The sequence below is a fragment of the Paroedura picta genome, chromosome 5 (assembly GCF_049243985.1).
Source record: "Paroedura picta isolate Pp20150507F chromosome 5, Ppicta_v3.0, whole genome shotgun sequence".
In the NCBI taxonomy this organism is placed as follows: Eukaryota; Metazoa; Chordata; class Lepidosauria; order Squamata; family Gekkonidae; genus Paroedura; species Paroedura picta.
Genome location: NC_135373.1, coordinates 19,133,217 through 19,154,391, shown reverse-complemented (window position 1 = coordinate 19,154,391; position 21,175 = coordinate 19,133,217). Strand labels below are relative to the sequence as shown.

Here is a 21,175-nt window from a genome sequence, read left to right as displayed (position 1 = left end):
CATACAGGCCATCTAGTCCAACCCCCTGCTCAACGCACATTTATATATGATCTATAGTAGAGTTACCCTGCAAGAAACCAATCTGTTCAGGACCTATAATTCTTTGAGAGCGAGCCCAATCAGTTAGGCGCCGTTTGAGATGTTTTGCATAAATCTTACCTATAATTGATAATAACCTAATAGGTCTAAAATTATTAGGGTCATTATGGTCACCATTTTTAAACATGGGAACAATGATTGAATTCAACCAAGAACTTGGGACAGTCCCATGTAAGTCAATTAAGGTAAATAAGTTGGCCAAGGGAGGAGCCCACCATTTAGGGTTGTTTTTTAGAAGTTCAGCTGAAAGGGCATCCTGGCCTGGGGCTTTGCCTATCTTAAGGCTCAGAATTAGTTCCTTTACTTCGTCAGGCAAAACTGGGGACCATCTAGGGACATTAGTTGGGATGGAGTCATCCGATTGTCTGTCATGAGGAAGGGTCCAATCCGGACCCTTCCTCATCCCAGACACATCCTGCCCCAGGAGTGCTTACAGTTTTATTTAGTCCGTGGCGCCCACGGCGCCACGGGCGGTGTACAGATTCTGAAAATTCCTGGGCCAGAGATTTAGTATTGGATTGGTTGTTTTGTCTTTGGCTCAGCAAAGTACTAAGAATTATTTGTGAGTCCAACTCAAAATCTTCTCTGTGATCTGTTGGCTGTGATGAGGCCATGGGTCTTTCTATTCTCTTTCCTTGAGGATTTGCTTCAAGTTCATCTCTTGACCCACTTGGTTTATTTTTTTCTTCCATTTCCGGGCCTTTAAATGGGTCTGGTTTCCTCAGACTCACCTCCATTGCTGAACAGAAGGTGGATTCTAAAGCTGGCATTGAGTCAGGAGTTACTGGTCTCCCTTCACTTGTGTTTAGGGAGAGATTTAAGTCTATTTGGCTTTCTTTGTAGCTGCTATTCTTTGCTCTTAAAGTCTGAATAGTCTGGACAGGTGATAGGCTTAAATTCCTTGAACTTTTACTTAGATTTATTCTTGTACTCTGTTGATTTGTCAGCTTTGACTTCTTTAGATTTCCTTTTTGTAGGGAGGTTATTACTCCTTTCCTCCTACATATGTTGCTATTTGGTAGCTTTTTAGAAGTAGTTCCTTCTCTCCTGTCTTCAGTGCTGCAGGCCTTGTGTTCATGCCTCTTAGTTGTTTTTGAGGATCCTTCAGCTTACACAATGGGGGGCATTCACTGTCTGCAAAGACCCTTGTAGGAGTGATTTGGAAGTTCTTTAGATGCCCTCGCCTTCTCAAGAGTAGAGAGGGGAAGTTATTAGATGTAAAAGTGATGATTAGCCTCTTGAGGAAGTCATTACTTGGAAGCCAATGAATGTTTGTAAATCTCCTGTTTAACACGATTGTTGTTCAAAAGTTGGATAAGGGAGCGTTCTACAGTTGCTCTGCTGTCCTATCTGCCAGCGTTTACTCTTAATTTGCCAATGAGCAGGGCCACCTTTCTTAGTTGAAGGCTGCGAGTATTTTTGTTGTTCTGCTTGCCAAGTATAGCAGGAGAATGCTTCGGCTCAGAGATCCATTTTCCCAGGTGAGTTTCCTTTTTAGTAGTTTTTGATGTTTTATTAAGCATTACTGAGCAATTACTGTCCCGAGTGGATAGTCTTGCTTTTGACTCTCCGGGGGAGTGAATCAGCATTTTTTCAGTGAGAGAGGTCAGAGTTGTTTTAACCTTCTCAAGATTTATATTTATCAGGTCCAATTTTATATGCAAGTTTACCAATGTCTCTGAGACTAAGGTAGTTTGTTTAGCTAACAGTTCCAAGTCACTTGTTTTTTCCATCGGACTTGTTAGCTTCAATATTTCTCTGGGTGTTGTAAGTGGCTCTAAAGGAGTCGTCTCTCCCCTTCTGTGCTCCTTTCCCAGACGAGAGCATTCTTGGTCTTTTCCTTGCCTAGGACTCAAGACAGAAAAACTGTTTGATGTGGGAAAAGTGCTTATTAAGTCTCCTGGATTATTGTTTTCCAGAAAGCAGTCTATTCTGAGTTGTTTCCCCACATTAGTTTCAAGCTCCTCTGAGAGGGAACGTGGGCGTTTCTTTGTTCTCATTATCAGTCTCACAGCCTTATCACCTCTCACTCCCTCCTCACTCTTTAAGTTAGAGCAAATAAATATACAAGCCCCACTCCCCGTTGTCTATTTATAAAACAGTAGGTTAAAAGCAGTTTGAAAATATGCTTATCTTAGGGCTTCATGCCAGAGAAGTCAGTCGGCCGCCATCTTGTCCGGGATGATAATTTAAACACATGTTGAATAAAGCGTAGTGAAATGCTGAACCAACTGTCAAAGTTTCTATTTGCAGTGCCTCCGCCCCAAAACTTGGTTCCCAACGGGCTTGAGTGTCCAGCCTGCTTTTCCTTTGGGACGGACATGTGCCAGACAGAGATGATAATCCCATGCACTGGCAATGAGACTCAATGCATCAATGTATCTGGCTCCATAAATATAAGTGAGTAGAGTTGCTTTTTATATATGTAGAAGATGGATAGATATTTCTTTGGCTTCTGTAAAAATAAACCATGCATGTGCAAACCCACAATACAGATCAGTTAGTTGGTTAGTTTTATTACGGTCATAGACCAGCATAAGATGATACAGAAACACCCATTAAAACCAGGAATTAAAATATCTTAAAAGATAACAATAGAAAATAGAATAAGGTAGATAAACACAGCTGTCCAGTTCACTTAAAACAGACCATTCTATTACGAATTTTGATCGCTGCTGCTCAGAACTTGGCAACTCTATAAGTTGTGTTATTTTCTATATCTGCAAGCAGCAGAGAAATGGAAAATTCTCCTGAGCGCCCTGGGAATCTGCCTAGCAACAGAAGAATTAGACTATTTTGAATCTCATTATAGAATCGACACTGAAAGAGAACATATTCCATGGTTTCTACAAGTCCAGAGCCACAGGTGCATTTCCTTTCGGTATAGGGTATTTTCCTATATCTTCCTTCTAATACCAGCGTGCCAAAATGAAGGCCCTCCTATGACTAGGTACTTCAAGCTTGGCCAGATATGTCATAGGGAAAGATGAATATCTATTGGGTTCACTAATAATGAAAGATGGGTTATTAGCTAGGTCCTGTTGGCGTTCTATGTCGGTCAATCTCTGCTTAACAACTTCTTTGGCCTGATCATATCCCATACTTAGTAGGAGCTCAGGAGAGAACCACAATTCATATCATATCATGTATAATATTTGAATTTCCTGCTGAAATTTCTGAACTCTTACTCCTATCATATTGTTTATATGGTCCCCTATTGATTGCACTGACTTACACTATCTAAGGAAGTCAGTAAGGAAATCAGGCTATAAGTAACTGAAAAAAAAGCATGCCATCATATTGGGAGGAAAACTGTAATGCAATGAGCGATAGAGAATCTCACCAGCCTTGGTGAGCCGTAAAAATTACTGGGAAGGGAACTCCATGAAGCCAAACTATTTTGGTAAAGTAAGGAAACCGCCATGGGCAAGGTTGACTACCAGGGCCCAAAGCCAGAGTCAATTCCAGGTTTTGACAAAGCCAGCGTGACTCCAGGACTATCGGGTGACAGAGCCACTTAGTTCTAGCTTCCCAGCTATTCAGCTCCAGGTTCTATTAACTTGCAATGCTGCCATGGCACTACCAGAGCCCAGCAGCTAGACACAGGGAGAGCTATGGGACAGTGTGGTCACAGGAGCCATGGGTTGACTGCAGGAATGATAGGGAGAATTGAGGAACAAGATTGGGTAGCATTTGGCAGTGTCTGACGCAGAGATGATGGGTGGGGTGAGGTGCAAAGCCCCCTGTTGACTGCAAGAGTGGGGAGATCCATAGAAGGAATGGAGAGTGGCAGGACCAAGCCCAGGACTCAAATATCTGGTGGAGTGTAGCGAAGGGTGGATTGCCCTCAAGTGGGCCTTCCCTTATCCCTGATCCAGAAATTGCAGCTGGTCCAGAATGCAGCTGTCTGTATTCACACACAAACAACTGGGAGAGCCCATATGATGCCAGTCCTTCAGCTGCTTTACTGGTTGCCAGTTGAATTCCAGATCCATTTCAAGGTCTTGGTCTTGACCTTCAAGAGCATTTGTGATCCGGGCCCTGCATATCTGTGAGACCACCTGTCTTTGTAAATACCCCAGAGAATGCTGCAATTAGCTAATTCCAACTGTCTGAATGTCCCCAACCCCAAGGAAGTATGCTGGGTCTTGACCAGGGCCAGGACTTTTTCACTCCTGCTTGATAAATGAGCTTCCAGACAAGATCAAGGCCCTGATGAAACTCACTGATTTCCACAAGGCCTGCAAGATGGAATTCTTATGGTTGGGGGCAGCGGAACTTCAACCAGCACAACCAAACTCTGATTCCCTCCCCTTGCCCTCCCCTCCCCTCCTCCAATCCCCACTGGGGATACTGCTAACAAATTCAGTTGCAGTAAAGTTTTAAATGCTATTTATTGGTTATCTGTTTACAGTAATATTATGGTACTAGGGACAAAACCCATTGTATTTTTAAATACAATGGGTACTAGCATGGGTGCCGGTGGGGCAGGGGGCTCGCAGGGCTACTTGTGGCCCCCCACTCGCTGCGGCATCCCAGCCGGTCCCTCCCCCCCCTGACCTGCCGGCTTTGGCGTGGCGACAGGAGCAGCCCCGATGCATCTCTGACGCTGTTCTCGCCACGGCATTGGCTTTCCCCCCTCCCCATCCTCCCCCCCTGAGGTCACGGCATTGGTGTGTCTCCAACATGGCTCTTCAGGGCGTGTCAAAGCCTTCCCGCTACCCCCCTCCCCGCCCAAGGTCCCGGCCTCGCCAGTGGGAAAGGAGCAGGGCTGCCACTTCGTGGCTCCTGATTGGCCACTCCGAGTTTTTATCACAGACTTGCCGCCGCCCCTTTCCCCTCCCACCTACCCTTTCTGTTTTATTTTTACCGCTCCACAGGAGCGGTTTACAGATTTTAAGTTTCTAAACCACCCTGAGATGGCCAGTTGGGGAGGGGGGCATATATAACTAAAATAAATTGATAAATAAATATATCAGGGCCACACAGGAATAGAAGTGGAACATTGATCCTTCAATCCTTCCCAGGCTTATTTGAAAGGAGAAAAAAAATGTCTGCAGAGTTTAAACATGCATAGAAGCAAAAGCACCAACCTGCATAAAGGAAAGAAAAAATCCTAACTGTTCTGCATCCATTCTTTCTCTCCTGGAGGCCAGCAGGGTGGAAGTGTAATCAGAAGAGCAGGAAATCTCCTGTTGAGACAATGAGAAGACTATTTGAAAACTATCAGGCAGTTCCTGTCCTAAATATGCTAATTGTATTTCCTCCAGTGCCCCTGCAGGACATTCCCATATTCTGTTCAATCGTGCACACTACACATTTTGCATATTCCAACAAAACATGTTCACAAACAAACAATCAGTGACCAGGTGACAGCCATTTTTCTTGGAAGATTTCTACTCCTCCCAGGTGCTGGAAAGTCCATGTGACAGATCAGAGCCTTTTTCACGGGTGCATGTCCATTGCCATATCTACACCCCTAGCATGGGTGTATTCCCCTAGCATGGCTCCATTGCCATATCTACACCCCTAGCATGGGTGCATTCCCCTAGCATGGCTCCATTGCCATATCTACACCCCTAGCATGGGTGTATTCCCCTAGCATGGCTCCATTGCCATATCTACACCCCTAGCATGGGTGTATTCCCCTAGCATGGCTCCATTGCCATATCTACACCCCTAGCATGGGTGTATTCCCCTAGCATGGCTCCATTGCCATATCTACACCCCTAGCATCCTAGAAATGTAGAAACAAGTTCCTGTTCATATGTGGTGGGGATCTTCTGTTGAGGCTCCCAAAGTCTACTGCGCTTGTCTTCAAGTTGATCACTCCCAAATATTCCCTTCTATCTAGCATTGCTTCATGGTTTATTTGGGAGGTGAGAAACATTACACGGGTGAGAAGACAGCTGAAGTAGGAAATCTCAAAGCAAGCATGTGTGACTATCTTTCTCTATCACTCTTGGCTTTAAATAAAGTCATAAGGATATCTGGAGCTCGGAATAGCATTTTCAGTTGAAGGAAACTGTCAGACCCCTTAAAAGGCATGCTCAGTGCTAAGAATCCATCTCCCAAAGGAGCCATTTTGTCCAGGGGAACTCAACTTTCTGTCTAAAGATCAATTGTGATAGTAAACCATCTCTAGGTGTCAACTGAAGGTCAATAACTACTAGCAATGCCAGTTCTCCCTGTACGATCCACTCCCTGCAAAGGACTGACTTGAGAGAAAATTCATTAGAGTAATGAAACTGAAGGACTGAACTGAAAACATTCACCATTTGATAAGGTGACCAGATTGTCCCACTTTTGGAGGGACATCTGGGGGCACCTGGCAAATTGTACTTATGTTGCAAGTAAAAATATATATATTACAATACTATTTTTGTGTTATATGTGTTCTATGAAAAATTTTCTTGCTCCATATAGACCAAATTTTTAATTAAGAACCCCCCCCCCCCCCGGTCAACGTTGTCCTGATTTACCAATGTTAAAATCTGATCACCTTTCCATTTGAAGCAAAACGATTGAGTTCATTCCTGGTCTTGTCATCACTGAGGTCCCATTCTGTAACTTATGTGGATGTTCTTCCTTTCTTCCCCTTGCAGGTATTACAGATGATCCTTTTAGGCTAAATTTTGCCATCCAGGGATGCATTACACCAAGCACATGTGACATTCCAGCTGTGCAAATAGAAATGGCTAACAAAGGGATAACGGCGGATATCAATGTCCTGGAATGTACGAATGCCACCATATTGGGCACTCAAAAGAACCGCAACATACTGACCACGCCGCACTTCTCTATGCTACCCTCCACAGAGTAGCAAAGCTGTCTCTCTGCAGATTACACAATTTGTGGGAATGGGGAAGAAAGCTGGGGACATGGAGGGTTTAGGGATGTCTTCTTAACAAGGCTGGAGGTGAATGGGTTGCCAAAGGGCAAAGAAAACTGAGGCAGAAATTGGGGATTGGGGCCTCCAGCTGAATAGAATCTGGGGTACGGGTCAATTTTCACTGTATTATAATCAAAATAAATTGATTTTTGCAAGCAATGTCTATGGTATTTGTGTGTTTACAAAATGAGCCATTTGTTAAAGGAGACAACAATATCTCTTGATCAAAGCAAAGACCTTTGTACAATGTTCGAGTCAGGGATCAATATGAATCCAAAGAGAGGAATAGTGGAGAAAGCCATGAAGTGTAGCCACAGGAACCTTGAAGTAGAAAACAAAACTTTCAGACAGAATTGCCTACTCAGATATGGTTTCCTATCTGATATGCACAGCCTGAAAGAGCGGAGGCCTTCAGTCCATGTGGGTTGACTGACAGAATCCTAGCGATGTGATGAAATAGGGGGGGAGGGGTTCAGGTGCTCAGTGCTGCAGGGCACAAATGGGGAACCTCGTCACCTGAGACTGGGGCCTCGTGAAGTTCTCTCAGGCACCATCCACAGACCTCTTCAGCACTGGAAGAAGGAGAAAATATTAGTCCTTGTTCTGCATTGTTGCTGGGGGAGGGGCTTTAGAGTGTAACACAGAACGGAAGGTGGAGCACTGGACTTCAACCCCCAATCTGAGGCCTGAGGGCAGTCCTGCTCTCCAGGCACAGAGCTGGCTCTGGCAATTGCCAGAAGGGATGAAGGTGCTCAGCAAGGTTGCCAGATCGAGGCTGGCAATCTGGAGATTTTGGGATGGAGACTCAGGAGGACAGGGCCCCAGTGGGGAATGGAATCAGAAACCTTGATTTGATGGAGCCTCTGGAATAAGCAGACAACCTGCCTCTCAAACTGACTGAGGGAGGGAGGTGTGCCGTTTATCATAGATAATGGAATCATGGAATCATAGAATCATAAAAGGGAACTCCTAGGTCACCTAGTCCAACCTCCTGAACTATGCAGGACACTCACAACCCTCTCGCTCATCCACTGTAACCTGCCGCCTCCTTGAACCTTCACAGAATCAGCCTCTCCGTCACATGGCTATCCAGCCTCTGTTCAAAAATTTCCAAAGATGGAGAACCCACCACCTCCCGAGGAAGCCTGGTCCACTGAGAAACCGCTCTAACTGTCAGGAACTTCTTCCGGATGTTTAGATCAGTGGTCCCCAACCTTTTTATCACCGGGGACACTCAACGCTTGACAATTTTACTGAGGCCCACTGCCCTAACGCTCTCTGACTCTGGTCGCTATGGTAATGTTTAAACATCCCTTCAAAATAAGATACAGACACGCCACAACAATGAACATAAGGAACATTTTATTTTCATGGAAATTTTAACTCATGACAATGACAAATCAATGGGAACCCTGAGCTTGTTTCTCTGCAACGAGATAGTCCCATGTGCGCCTGCCGGATCATGGATCAAGTTAAGAGCCGGGGGGGAGGGGGGTGAAGGTGTCCTTCGCGGCCCACCTCCAGTTAGTCGACGGACCACATGTGGTCTACGGCCCACAGGTTGGGGATCGCTAGTTTAGATGGAATTTCTTTTGAATTAATTTCATCCCATTCGTTCTGGTCTGTCCCTTCGGGGCAAGAGAGAACAATTCTACTCCATCCTCTATATGGCACCCTTTTAAATACTTGAAGATGGTTATCAGGTCCCCTCTCAGTCGTCCCCTCTCCAGGCTAAACAGACCAAGCTCCCCCAACCTTTCTTCATACGTCTTGGTCTCCAAACCCCTCACCATCTTTGTTGCCCTCCTCTGGACACGCTCCAGTTTGTCTACATCCCACATGTTCAGCGGCATTTACGCCTCTTCTTCCTTGGATGCTTTGGCGGTCGGGTGCCACCCTGACTCAAAGTCCTGGCCTGCACCAAAGAATCAGAACTGCCCTTCGTCATCATGGAGGTCAATCGTGGAGGTCACCCCTTATGTAAAGCAAAAGTTAGGCCAAACTGTAACACATCACACAGACATTATTAATAAATTATTGTCTGACGAATCTCCTAAAATCTTCAAGCCTGTTGCTACGTTTTGTACAATAGTGTGTAGAGTTTGTGCAGCTGGTAGGGTCTGCTATGAAAAATGAAACATGAGGATTTTGTTTCAGGCTCAAAGCTATTTCTGCTCTAGTTTTTTAAAAAATCACTATACATTTTACTACCAAGTTTTAAAGTAACTTTTAATAATAGAAAATATATTTTAATAATAGATATATATTTGTATTTTAACATTGTTTTATCTGGGATGCACTATATAATTTCCTTTGTTATATACCTGGTGTAAACCATAATAAATCTTATTACTTACTTACTTACTTACTTACTTACTTACTTACTTACTTACTTACTTACTTACTTACTTACTTACTTACTTACTTACTTACTTACTTACTTGTGGAGGTCAAGGAGCTTGGGGTCCCCTGTGTCCCCTGGGAGTTGCCACTTGCTGCCGAGAACGCCCTTGAGTAGCCTTCCCAGAAGGACACCCCTTCTGCTTCAGAATGAGATCTACCCCACTCTAAGTGAGATACCCGGGTTGTCCCCTCCTGAGCACTGGGGGCCCGGGATAGGCAGGTGCAGGACCGGGGCCTGCCCCTCTTGCCCCTGATGCCATCCCCCACCCATTGTAGGGATCATGCCAACTGCCCCTGGCGCGGCGAAAAGGAAGAATTGTCCCTGCTTCTCCCAGACCCACGCCTCCGCAAAGGGGCTGGAGCACATCTGCGGGACCTAACCAGACCCAGCCCAGCCTGGCTATCACTAGCACCCCACCACACTTGAAGAGGCCCACACCGGTGAGGCCAAACTGACCAGTGAGGATTGGGGTTAGGCTGCCCTCTTGCTGGGATCAGGGGCACCCCTTGTCCTGGGTCATCCTCCTCTAGAGACCTTCCACCACAAAGCACACCCTCCCGTGGCCTGGCTGTTACCCACAAGGGGGTCCAGGTCACTTTCTTGCTCGGGGTCCCAGCCCCATCTAGAGTCCCCCCAAGCAGCCCCCACCCAGGTCTTAGGCAATGCCCACATGGCGCTGGTGTGCCTCCCTGGACTGCTGTGGCCCCCTTCAGGAGTCTCCCCTGCTGCCCTCAAGCTCCATGGCGAAGCCTGGCTGCCATCCCCTGCACAAGCCACTTGGGCAGCATGGTATCTGCCTAAATTAAAGGGAGTAGGGTGCTCTGTGGCCACGCCACTTGCTGAAGCCCGCTGCTGCCACCTGGAGCCTCGTTGATCCAGCAGCCCACCTCCCGGTCCTTGCTGCCCCAAACCTCTGGGGCTTTGCTGTGTTCACTCCTCAGGATGCCACGAGGAGCTGTAGCTGAAATGCAGCTGATGCCTGGGAGGCTGCACCTCTCTTTCGCCTGCCTGTGAATGCACAGAGAGGGAGAGGGGACAGCATGCAGGGTCTATATAGGCTGCCTTGCTCTGCCTCCCAAGCACGTTGCGGCCACGTGTGTCCCAGCGTCCTGCTCGCCATCTCCATCGGCCGCCACCTGCTTCTTCAATGCCAGCTGCTAATGAAAAGGTCACACGGTGGCTCATTACCAAAATGCAGTGAGTCCAGCCACAGTTAGTATAACACAGATATAGCATATACCAGGGGTAGTCAAACTGCGGCCCTCCAGATGTCCATGGACTACAATTCCCAGGAGCCCCCTGCCAGCATTCGCTGGCAGGGGGCTCCTGGGAATTGTAGTCCATGGACATCTGGAGGGCTGCAGTTTGACTACCCCTGCTCTATACATTTGTGCCCTGCAGGACTTGAAAGATATTTTACAAACTTTTCTCAAAAATGTATTATTTATGTCTGAAAAAAGAGTACTGGCTGCTGGGTGACAAACGCTGCTGTTGGGAATGCACAATTATGTCAGGTACAAATTGATTTCTTTAAATATTTGTAGACTGTTTGTCCCATATGTCCTATTACACCGTGACACTCTGGGACATCCTGGAAAACGCACAGCCTCAGTTCTCAACATTTTCAGCACCTCCCCAGACCGGTTGTTCCCATCTGTTGCCTCCCCAATGGGCACTCAGAGGGCCAGCAAGTAGGCAGAAGCATGCGGGCTGGCAAATACTCCGGAAGATAGAGACAGAGTTCAACGAGATCTGAACACAATGGAAAAATGGGTAAAGGAGAACAAGATGCAATTTTAAAAAGATAAGTGTAAAGTTCTGCATCTGGGTCAGAAAAATGAAAAGCATGCCTACTGGATGGGGGATACGCTTCTAGGTAACACTGTGTATGAACAAGACCTTGGGGTACTTGTGGATTTTAAGCTAAACACGAGCAGGCAGTGTGATGCAGCGGTAAAAAAGCCGAATGCCATTTTGGGCTGTATCAACAGGGGCATCACATCAAAATCACAAGATGTCATAGTCCCATTGTATATGGCGCTGGTCAGACCACACCTGGAGTACTGTGTGCAGTTCTGGAGGCCTCACTTCAAAAAGGACGTGGATAAAATTGAAAGGGTATAGAGGAGAGCAATGAAGATGATCTGGGGCCAAGGGACCAAGCCCTATGAAGATACGTTGAGGGACTTGGGAATGTTCAGCCTGGAGAAAAGGAGGCTGAGAGGGGACATGATAGCCCTCTTTAAGTATTTGAAAGGTTGTCATTTGGAGGAGGGCAGGATGCTGTTCCCATTGGCTACAGAGGAGAGGACACGCAGTAATGGGTTTAAACTACAAATACAACGATATAGGCTAGATATCAGGGGGAAAAAATTCACAGTCAGAGTAGTTCAGCAGTGGAATAGGCTGCCTAAGGATGTGGTGAGCTCCCCCTCACTGGCAGTCTTCAAGCAAAGGTTGGATACACACTTTTCTTGGATGCTTTAGGATGCTTTGGGCTGATCCTGCGTTGAGCAGGGGGCTGGACTAGATGGCCTGTATGGCCCCTTCCAACTCTATGATTCTATGATTGTAAGGCGGAGCATGCACTGAGCCAGCATATGCCCCACCACCCTCGTAGAGTTTGTTGCAGGAGTACAGGGAGAGCAGGGCAGAGGGCGCTGGGAAGAAGGCTGCTTAAAAAGCAGGGCAGTAGCTGACATTGGTTTTCCCCCACCAGCGCTCACTGTGGGAGCAAAGGGAGAACGTGGTAGAAGATGTTGTCAATCAACCTGGTGTGGCACAGCATCCGTGTTGGCGCCCCCCTAGCCTGTCAAACCTCAAGGCCCACAGAGAATGTAAAGTCTTTAGCTCATTAGAGGGCCACATTTCCTCTTTACTTAAAATAACAGACTGTTTTTCTCTCAAAGTCCTGGCAATCTTGGGGAGTTTATGATTGGGAAAATTACAAAAGATTGGAGAGAGAGAGAAAAATGCACATTGATGCTCACGCAGATGCTTTAAAACAATGAAAATTGATAATGACTAACAAATACTGGGAGACTTGTGGAGTCTGGGATAAGGGCCCCACAAAGTCCATTGCTATTCAATTGAAGAGGGCTTCAATCACAGGTAAATGGTGCAGTGGGACTCAGAGCAGAATCTCCCCAGACCCATACTAAGCAACAAGGTTCTTAGGGAAAGATGTAGGGGGACTCTGGCCCTCCCAGGATTCACCCTGCTTGGCCCCAATCCAGGGGGAAGGTTCCCTCCACCTTTCCCCATGTTCCCATCTGGGGTAGGTTTGTAACCATCTTTTCTGGCCTCTCGGTGTTTGGCCGCCATATAGGCTTCTAACAAATCAGAGGCCTGGGCCAGGGTGTCAGGCTTCTGGAAGTTTATCCAATGATGTCTGCACGCACATAGGATTTGAAAGAGCTGCTCCAATATCATCTTTTCCACTATCTTCCTTTCTCCTTCCATCCCAGGGTTCAGCCAATGCATAGCCGCATCCTTGAGCTTGGCAACCACCACGCTCAGTTGGCTTCCCAGTTGGAAAAATCAGTGCTCTGCTTTCTGCCGGTAGGTCTCAAGCAAAATTTCAAATCAGTCAAAGATAGTTTTCTTCAAGGTGTCATAATTGGCAGAATATTCTTTTGCTAACACTTTGAGGGCCACTTGGGCCTCCCTGGTGACGTAGGGCCCAATAATAAAGGACCATAATAATAAAGGATCTTGTGGCCATCATACAGCTTCTGCAGTCCTTTCAAAGTCATCTAAGAAGGCCTCAACACTGTCCTTGGAGCTCAGCTTGGCTAAGAGCTTCTTAAGGGCCCTGTGGGAATATCACAAGTTCTGGTCCCGACTCCGCTAGGCATCAAACATCTGCCAAAGGTCACGTATCAACCACTCTTGGGATGTGGTCTGCCGGTCCAACAACAAACAACAATAACACTTGAAGAAGTTCCTGATAGTTACAGCGGACCCTCAGTGGAACAAGCTTCCCTGGGAGGCAGTAGGTTCTCCTTCTTTCTGTCAGGAGAGTAAATAAGGCAGTAAGAAGAAGAAGAAGATTTCTCACACTGTCCGCACTCCTAACCACTACACCAAACTGGCTCTCTCCTAACCACTCCTAACCACTACACCAAACTGGTGTGTAAGGTTGCACACCCTGATTTAAGAATAGGTAAATGTTTATTAAAGAATTACCATGATAGTTCAGGGGCAAGAAAGAGATAGGAACTGACTACATGCCTAACTAACAGAGAGGCCCATTCCGCACAAGTTAAATGTAGCAGGAGTGTGGCAAATTGTAAATGGTACTAATTTGCAGGTATGCACGACGTCGCACACAATCTGCCACACTCCTGAAACCGATCCGCAAAAAGCGATTCGTTGTAGTGCTTAAAGGGGAATCTAGAAAAGTGGATTCATCCTCTGAAAAGCGCTACACTCTTGCAAACAATCTGCAACAGTTTTGAAAAAGTTCTGTGTGTTCCCATTGTTGCGGTTTCAGCAAAGTCCCTCCCCCTGGCTCTCTCCTCTGAACTTCCGGCGAAGCGATCGCCATTTTTTTTTCTCGGAGTGAGCAGAGAGCAACGAGCCGGCAAGCCTTCATTCACCCAGCGAGGCTTCTCCGGCTGCAGTCCCTCCACAGAGCTGCTTTAAAGCTCCCCTAAGTCACCAAGCACAACGCAGCCCCGTTTGCAAGTTCCCTTTATTTTTGGCCAAAAATTGCACCAGTGAACGGGGGGGGGGGGGATTTTTTTTTCACTCAGGGGAGCGTGGCAACAATGAATCCGCAGCTCACATGACAGCTGCCAGCTAGATGGGTCTCTACATTAGGAGGAAGCAAGGGACCAAGGAATCAAGGCATATTCGTTGCAACGGGTGGTTTTCTTTTTTTTTTTTTAACTGTTCTTAAAGGGAAAGGGGCTTTTCCGGAGCATGATAACAACTGCCCATTGGCTGTTCATTTGATTGATGGTCAGGGGCGGGACAAAGCACGGAAAAAATCGCTTCCTTTCTAGCAATTTTTGACGAGACCGGAAACCCGTGGGAAACGATTGAAACGCTACTGGATTCCACTACAAAGGCAGGTATGCGTTATGCCGAATTCCACTATTTTAAATTCCATTATTTCTTTCTGCAAGCAACTAGTTGGATGAAATTCCTTGTCCTGGAATGATATAATTATACCGTTTATGTAAATGTTAAACAAAGTAGGAGCTATGATGAAGCTTTGTCTAACTCCTTTGGTGACATTAATGGGATTGGTAAAATGACCTTGGTCAGGGGGAGAGAAATGAAAAAGAAGAGGAAGGTGATCCCCTTCTAAGCAGAGAAGCACTTGGAAGTCACTGACTGACCTGCCGAAAATTGCATCGGTCAGCATATAGTCAATAGTGCTGGCTCTTGTTCCTGCCAAGTATGTAAATTCTCCAGTGTTGACTCGTTTAATGCACATAGATTTAATCAATGGGCCATCGAGGCAAGTTGTACTCCCGCTTGTTTTGACCGTTTATCTTTAGAAGCACGGGCAAGGAAGTGGCTTACTGGGCCCTCTTCATTACCAACCCAAGTTATTTTATGTTTGGTACGTAAAGTTTGATCATTTGGGCCAATACGTGCATTTAGATCCCCAATGACCAGGGCCCCAGCTGACGGATGTTCCAGGCTAGTGTCAAGTATGTATTCTTCTAGAGCTTTCCAAGTAGCTGTGATGTCCATCACCATCTTTTGAGGGGGAAGATAGACATTATAAATTAAACTTTTGCTGGATCCCCAGCTTACCAGGATACCAAAAGCCAGATTGTTTAAAGGATTTAGGGGAGTACATGTTGCCTTTAGTTTAGTAAATACCAGGATACCCAGGCCACCTTTCAGTCTCCCAGGGTCTTGGCCTTGCATTGCTTCTAACTTCTAACTAGGAGTAATATCCATCTAAATCAAGATCGGCTTTTGTCCACATTGCCTGAAGAGCTATAATGTCACAGGGATGGTGTAAAAAAGGAATTTCTTCTCCCCTATGGAGAGCCCTAGACCAGCCAGCTATATTGTGGTCTGTTGGAGATAAGCCTCTCTTGGCTTCAGGTGCTCGTAGAGTCCAGATCAATTAGAAGTGGTACCTGACTACTTTCTCCTTCAGAGATAAATTATTGTTCTATTTGGCCTTGTGCTCCTGTTTCATGCTGTTCTTGAATCTCAAGCAGTTGTTGAGCCAAGTATTTTGGATTATGCATGGATTGTACTTGCCTCTCCTGAAGCATTTTGTGGAGGGCAGGAGGATCCAACTCCACTTCCTGAAAGAGCAAAATTCCTTGGGATTTAATTACTGATGGTTCCTGAATTAATTTGTCCCTAGGGGAAAGGGAGGGTTGTGCTGTAGGTACTCCAGTAGCATCTGTATCTCTTGGGGGTCTTGTTTCCTCCCGGTTTACTTCCATTTCTGAACAGTAAGATGTTTCCAGTGGGGGCATTGAGTCGAAAGATGTGGAAAGCTGACTTCTTGCAGGTGAATCTTGTTTCCTGCTTCCTCGTGCCCCACCTATCTCATCTTCTGTTGTCACTTGCTTGATCACCGCCTCTGTCCGGTTTTTACCTCTTAACATTATTGGGTTCTTTTTCAAGCTTTCCCCACTGTAGATCTGTTCCTGCTCTCTAAGAGCTTGAGTACTTGGTTGTAAGCTTGCATCTTTATTATGTATTTTGGTAAACATGGCCACATGCCCAGAACTATTGTGTAATTCTTTTCCCTTTCTCATTAATGCCCTTGTGGTTGGTGCCAGACTCTTTGACAGCTGTTGATTGCATGGGGGGGGGGGGACAGACAGAGTCTTTAAACACTCTGGTTAAGAAGATCTGGTGCTTAACAAAAAGTTCCCTCCTGCTCGTAAGCAGTGTCACAGTCCTGTTCTGTCTGAATGTAATAATCAGCCTTTTATAAAAGTTCACACTTGACAACCAATAAAGGTTGTCTATATTAACCTCCGTTAATTTGCATTGGAGAATTTATGTCAAAGAATTTAGCACGGCTCTTTCAGAATTCCACTTATTGTAGTTTACTCTGTTACCCACCAGTATAGCCAGCTGATTTTGTTGGAGCCTGTGAGTGTTTTTTTGTATTATTGATATGAGATTGCAGGTTACTGGCAGAAAGCACTGATGGAGTGGTTTTCTGATTTGTATTTGCTTTAAGGAGGATATTTTGAGATTTTATTTTATCTTTTGGAGAATTCGCTTTCTCAACACTGTCCTTCCGTCCATTTAAGTAAAATTCTGTGAGGTTACTTACTGCTTCCTTCAGGACAGTCAGACAAAGGTTTATTTGGTCAATTTTTGTATACAAATTTACAACCGTCTCAGTTGTCAGAATTGATTGTTTAAAATGGAGCTCAAAGTTCCTTGCCTGCTTCTTACACGGTGACTGCACCCCCGGATCTTCCTCGAATGGTAAAGGCAACTTTGGTGGACTTGAAAGTCTTCTCTCATCTTCCAGAATGTGGGAGTCTTCCTCCAAGATGGAATATTTGTTGCTAATTGGGGCAGTTTCTGGTGTAAGCTCCAAATTATTTGTTTTCAAAAAGTAATCAAGCTTTAGTTTTTTCTCTGCACTACAGCCAGGCTGATCAGCAGGTGAACACCTCTGTTTCACTCCCGTTTATGTAAAAGGTAAAGATAAAGGTATCCCCTGTGGGAGCACCGAGTCATGTCTGACCCTTGGGGTGACGCCCTCTAGCATTTTCTTGGCAGACTCAATACAGGGTGGTTTGCCATTCCCTTCCCCAGTCATTACCATTTTACCTCCCCCCCCCGCCCCGCAAGTTGGGTACTCATTTTACTGACCTCGGAAGGATGGAAGGCTGAGTCAATCTGAGCCGGCTGCTGGGATTGAACTCCCAGCCCCATGGGCAGAGCTTCAGACAGCATGTCGGCTGCCTTACCACTCTGTGCCACAAGAGGCATTTATGTAGGCTGTAGGAATTCTTGTTTTATCTGAAAGTTTCTTAACATCCTTATTTTCCTTATTTTCTTGTATTATCCTTCTTGTTCAGATAAAGAACATATATTAAAACTGCTCAATAGGTGAAACAGAGACTAGTAGAGATAGTAGAGATAGAAAAAACAAAAATAAGCCAAGCACAGCTGCACATTTATCACACTGCTGCCGCCGCCACCATCTTCTCTCCGGATATCTGAGAGTATCCTTTAGTATCCTTTAGCAACCGATCTGGCTTTATCTCTGTATTTTTCCTTCTGCACCATGCTTGGTTTGGAAGATCCACTTGCATCCTACTGTCCTCTTCCTTGGAGGCAGTTCTGTAATTGTCCAAGTCTAGTTCTTGATCAGAGATTCAGTCTCTTCTTCTGCAGCTTTTCTCCATTTTTCTGCTTTTTTGGCAGGCATCCTTTCTATGTCTTTTCATGTGAAATGCTCAGGTATAGCTTCTGCCTTTACTAGACAAGAACATTTCTTTGATGGTACTCCTTTGTTTGATCTGGTCGATCATCTGACACTTGGCTCTGCAACCCCTTCTCATTCTTGAGGTTCTGTAGTTGTGTCTTCTGCATTGTCCATAGTACTCAGAAACACTGTTTCTGGTTGTGGTGCTTTATCCTTCTCTATTGATGTACCTGCTCTCCTGGCTGGGATGGAGCGGGTCCCAAGGTCCTGGACCCTCAGAACAAGGAGCCTGATGGCTGGAGAGGTCAGGTTTCTTACCATGCTGAGCCAACCCCCTTCTGAGGATGGCATAATAATAAACAGCTGTGGCAATATTAATGCCAAAAATCGAGTTGTGTCTTCCTTGGCTGAACGGCCACTCTGCTAATAAAATCATTTTAATGGCTGCAGCAATGTAAAGGTGACACTATGGCTCGTTTCCAAAATTCATTGTGTACAGCCACCCTGGGCACAGATTTTTATACACTTACATCATTGATGGTTGGTCTGGAGAAAACACACCTCTTGGTCCATCTTATCACACCTACAAATTACTCAGTTCCTCTCAACAGGGAATCTCCTACCACCAGCACATTCTCCTCTGCAGTTCTTGATCAAACCACCCCATGCTAGCTAACGGGTTGGGTTTGGGAGCAGGGGATATCCTCACATACAGCAACCCTGGGGACTCCAGGTATCGGCCTCCTTTTTCAGATCTTACTGGTGTGGCTCATACTGCCTGGCCCACACATCAACAGGGCTCTCCTTGCTGCTGGTCTCCAGGGATGGAATATTTAAATGTCCTGGGCTGAGGTTGCTTTTCAATGCATCCTGTGGAAAGACAAGATCACAGGCTGAATAAAGGCCAGGACCAAGACCCTTTTGACTCCTGCCTGAAAGATATTTTACAAAGTTTTCTCAAATGTGTATTATCTAAGTTGGAAAAAGTAGACATGCCCAGCTCCAGGGTGGCAAACAGATATCAGTATCAGAGGACTCTGTTGTTGGGAAGAAGTAATTATGGAAGGTACAAACTGATCTCTTTTAATGATTGTAGACTGGTTGTCCCAAAGGTCGTATTACACTGTGACACTGTGGGACATCTGGGAACAGCCTCAGTTCTCATCATTTTCAGCACCTCACCAATCCAGCTAATCCCACCTGTTGCTTGGAGGCTCCAGGTCTTGGCTTATAAATACTTGTGCATCAGATGCCTTCTCGCTTCATCTCTGATACAAGTCCTCCCTGGCTCTTCCTTTCTCAGGTGCTATGAAGGCACTCCTAAGTACATGCCTGCTTTGGGCCCTCTTCTCTACTGGTGAGTAGAAACTCAGATTCCAGGGAAGAGAATAATCTTATGTGGGTAGTGCATAAGTGGTGGCCTGCAGCTTGGAGGCTAAGACCCTCATGAATGATTTTAAGAGAAAAGGGATTATATCAGTTAAAGGAAGAATCTCTACAAAGCAGGAATCTTGGATGGTGGATAGGACTTCTGGTAGACTGCAGGGTGAAGCTTGAGAGACAAGGCCAAAGAGAACATCAAATATAGGAGGACAAAAACAGAAGTCCTTGCTCCATTGAAGGGAGGAAACAAGATTGAAAAGATTCCTGGATTTACCCAGAAAAATAAAGCGATGGACTTTCAAGTCCATATCAGTATTAGTGCCTTAGTGACCCAAGATGTTAGATGGGTAAACCAGGCATGCCTGTAGTGAAGCAGACTGTTTCTTATAGAACTTAAATGTGTAGGAGTATGGAAAGGCTTGTAGTAAAATGACAGGAAGGAGTCTTTCTTTAGTCAAGTTTAGAGGAAACAAGAATGGCCACACCAGACATTTTACTGTTGTGCCCATTCCTGTCCCTCAAAAATACAAACAACAACAGTTTTGTTGGAGAAAAGGGCAGCTTCAGAGGATGGACTCTTAAGGCATTAAATCCTTGCTGAGGTCCCACACTACTCCAGAGGCAGCCAACCCCAGGCACAGCCCCCAAATCTCATGGAATTTCTCACTATGAAATTGTATGTGCTAACAGGAAAAAAAAGTTTTGTGTTCATAAATGTATACAATGATATAATTTGAACACAATGGAAAAATGGGCAAATGAGATCAAGATGCAATCTAATAAAGATAAGTGTAAAGTTCTGCATCTGGGTCCGAAAAATGAAAAGCATGCCTACTGGATGGGGGATACGCTTCTAGGTAACACTGTGTGTGAACGAGACCTTGGGGTACTTGTGGATTGTAAACTAAACATGAGCAGGCAGTATGATGCAGCAGTAAAAAAGGCAAATGCCATTTTGGGCTGTATCAACAGGGGCATCACATCAAAATCACAAGATGTCATAGTCCCATTGTATACGGCACTGGTCACACCACACCAGGAGTACTGTGTGCAGTTCTGGAGGCCTCACTTCAAGAAGGACGTAGATAAAATTGAAAGGGTACAGAGGAGAGTGACGAGGATGATCTGGGGCCAAGGGACCACGCCCTATGAAGATAGGTTGAGGGATTTGGGAATGTTCAGCCTGGAGAAAAGGAGGTAGAGAGGGGACATGATAGCCCTCTTTAAGTATTTGAAAGGTTGCCACTTGGAGGAGGGCAGGATGCTGTTCCCGTTGGCTGCAGAGGTAAGGATACACAGTAATGGTTTTAAACTATTAGTACAATGATATAGGCTAGATATCAGGGAAAAAATGTTCACAGTCAGAGTAGTTCAGCAGTGGAATAGGCTGCCTAAGGATGTGGTGAGCTCCCCCTCACTGGCAGTCTTCAAGCAAAGGTTGGATACGCACTTTTCTTGGACGCTTTAGGATGCTTAGGGCTGATCCTGTGTTGAGCAGGGGGTTGGACTAGATGGCCTGTATGGCCCCTTCCAACTCTATGATTCTATGATTCTAACTGTGCCATGTAAATAAAACCATACATGGATGCTGGTAGGAGTTGGGACCTGATTGGTCATCCATCCAATGAACAGATAATTATGTAGGCTGTCCTGCTCCTGGCTGCATCCCCCTCCAAAGACTTACATATGGAAGAAGTGCTAGCTCGGTGAGTGGTATCTAGAAGTAGAGCAGAAGGACTGGGACTGCGGCCCCTTGTGGAGTAGGGGTGTTGAAGGAGGGAGTGAGCCCTCACCAATGATCGCCCCCCAACCCGAGCTGTCCCGACAGGGGCCTTGCCGTTGCCCTTAGAGATACAACAGGGTTTTTTTTGCTAATAATATTTAAATCAAAGATTCCAAGTTCTGTTTATTGTCCAACCCCTGGCGCCAAAGGAGAAATTCTCTATAATGCATGCTGAACAGGATTCCAGGAGAACAGAACCTGTTTCATGACTTCCTTCAACAGCATTAACCA

General features: G+C 45.7%; 1 long non-coding RNA gene across 1 annotated transcript; it reads left to right on the top strand.

Annotated features, from left to right (window-relative positions):
- The first annotated feature begins 863 nt into the window (after positions 1 to 863).
- On the top strand, positions 864 to 7,150 carry LOC143838969 (uncharacterized). Its single transcript, XR_013231502.1, has 3 exons — positions 864 to 1,580; positions 2,353 to 2,499; positions 6,705 to 7,150. It is a non-coding gene; the product is annotated as an uncharacterized LOC143838969 (long non-coding RNA).
- The last annotated feature ends 14,025 nt before the right edge of the window (positions 7,151 to 21,175 follow it).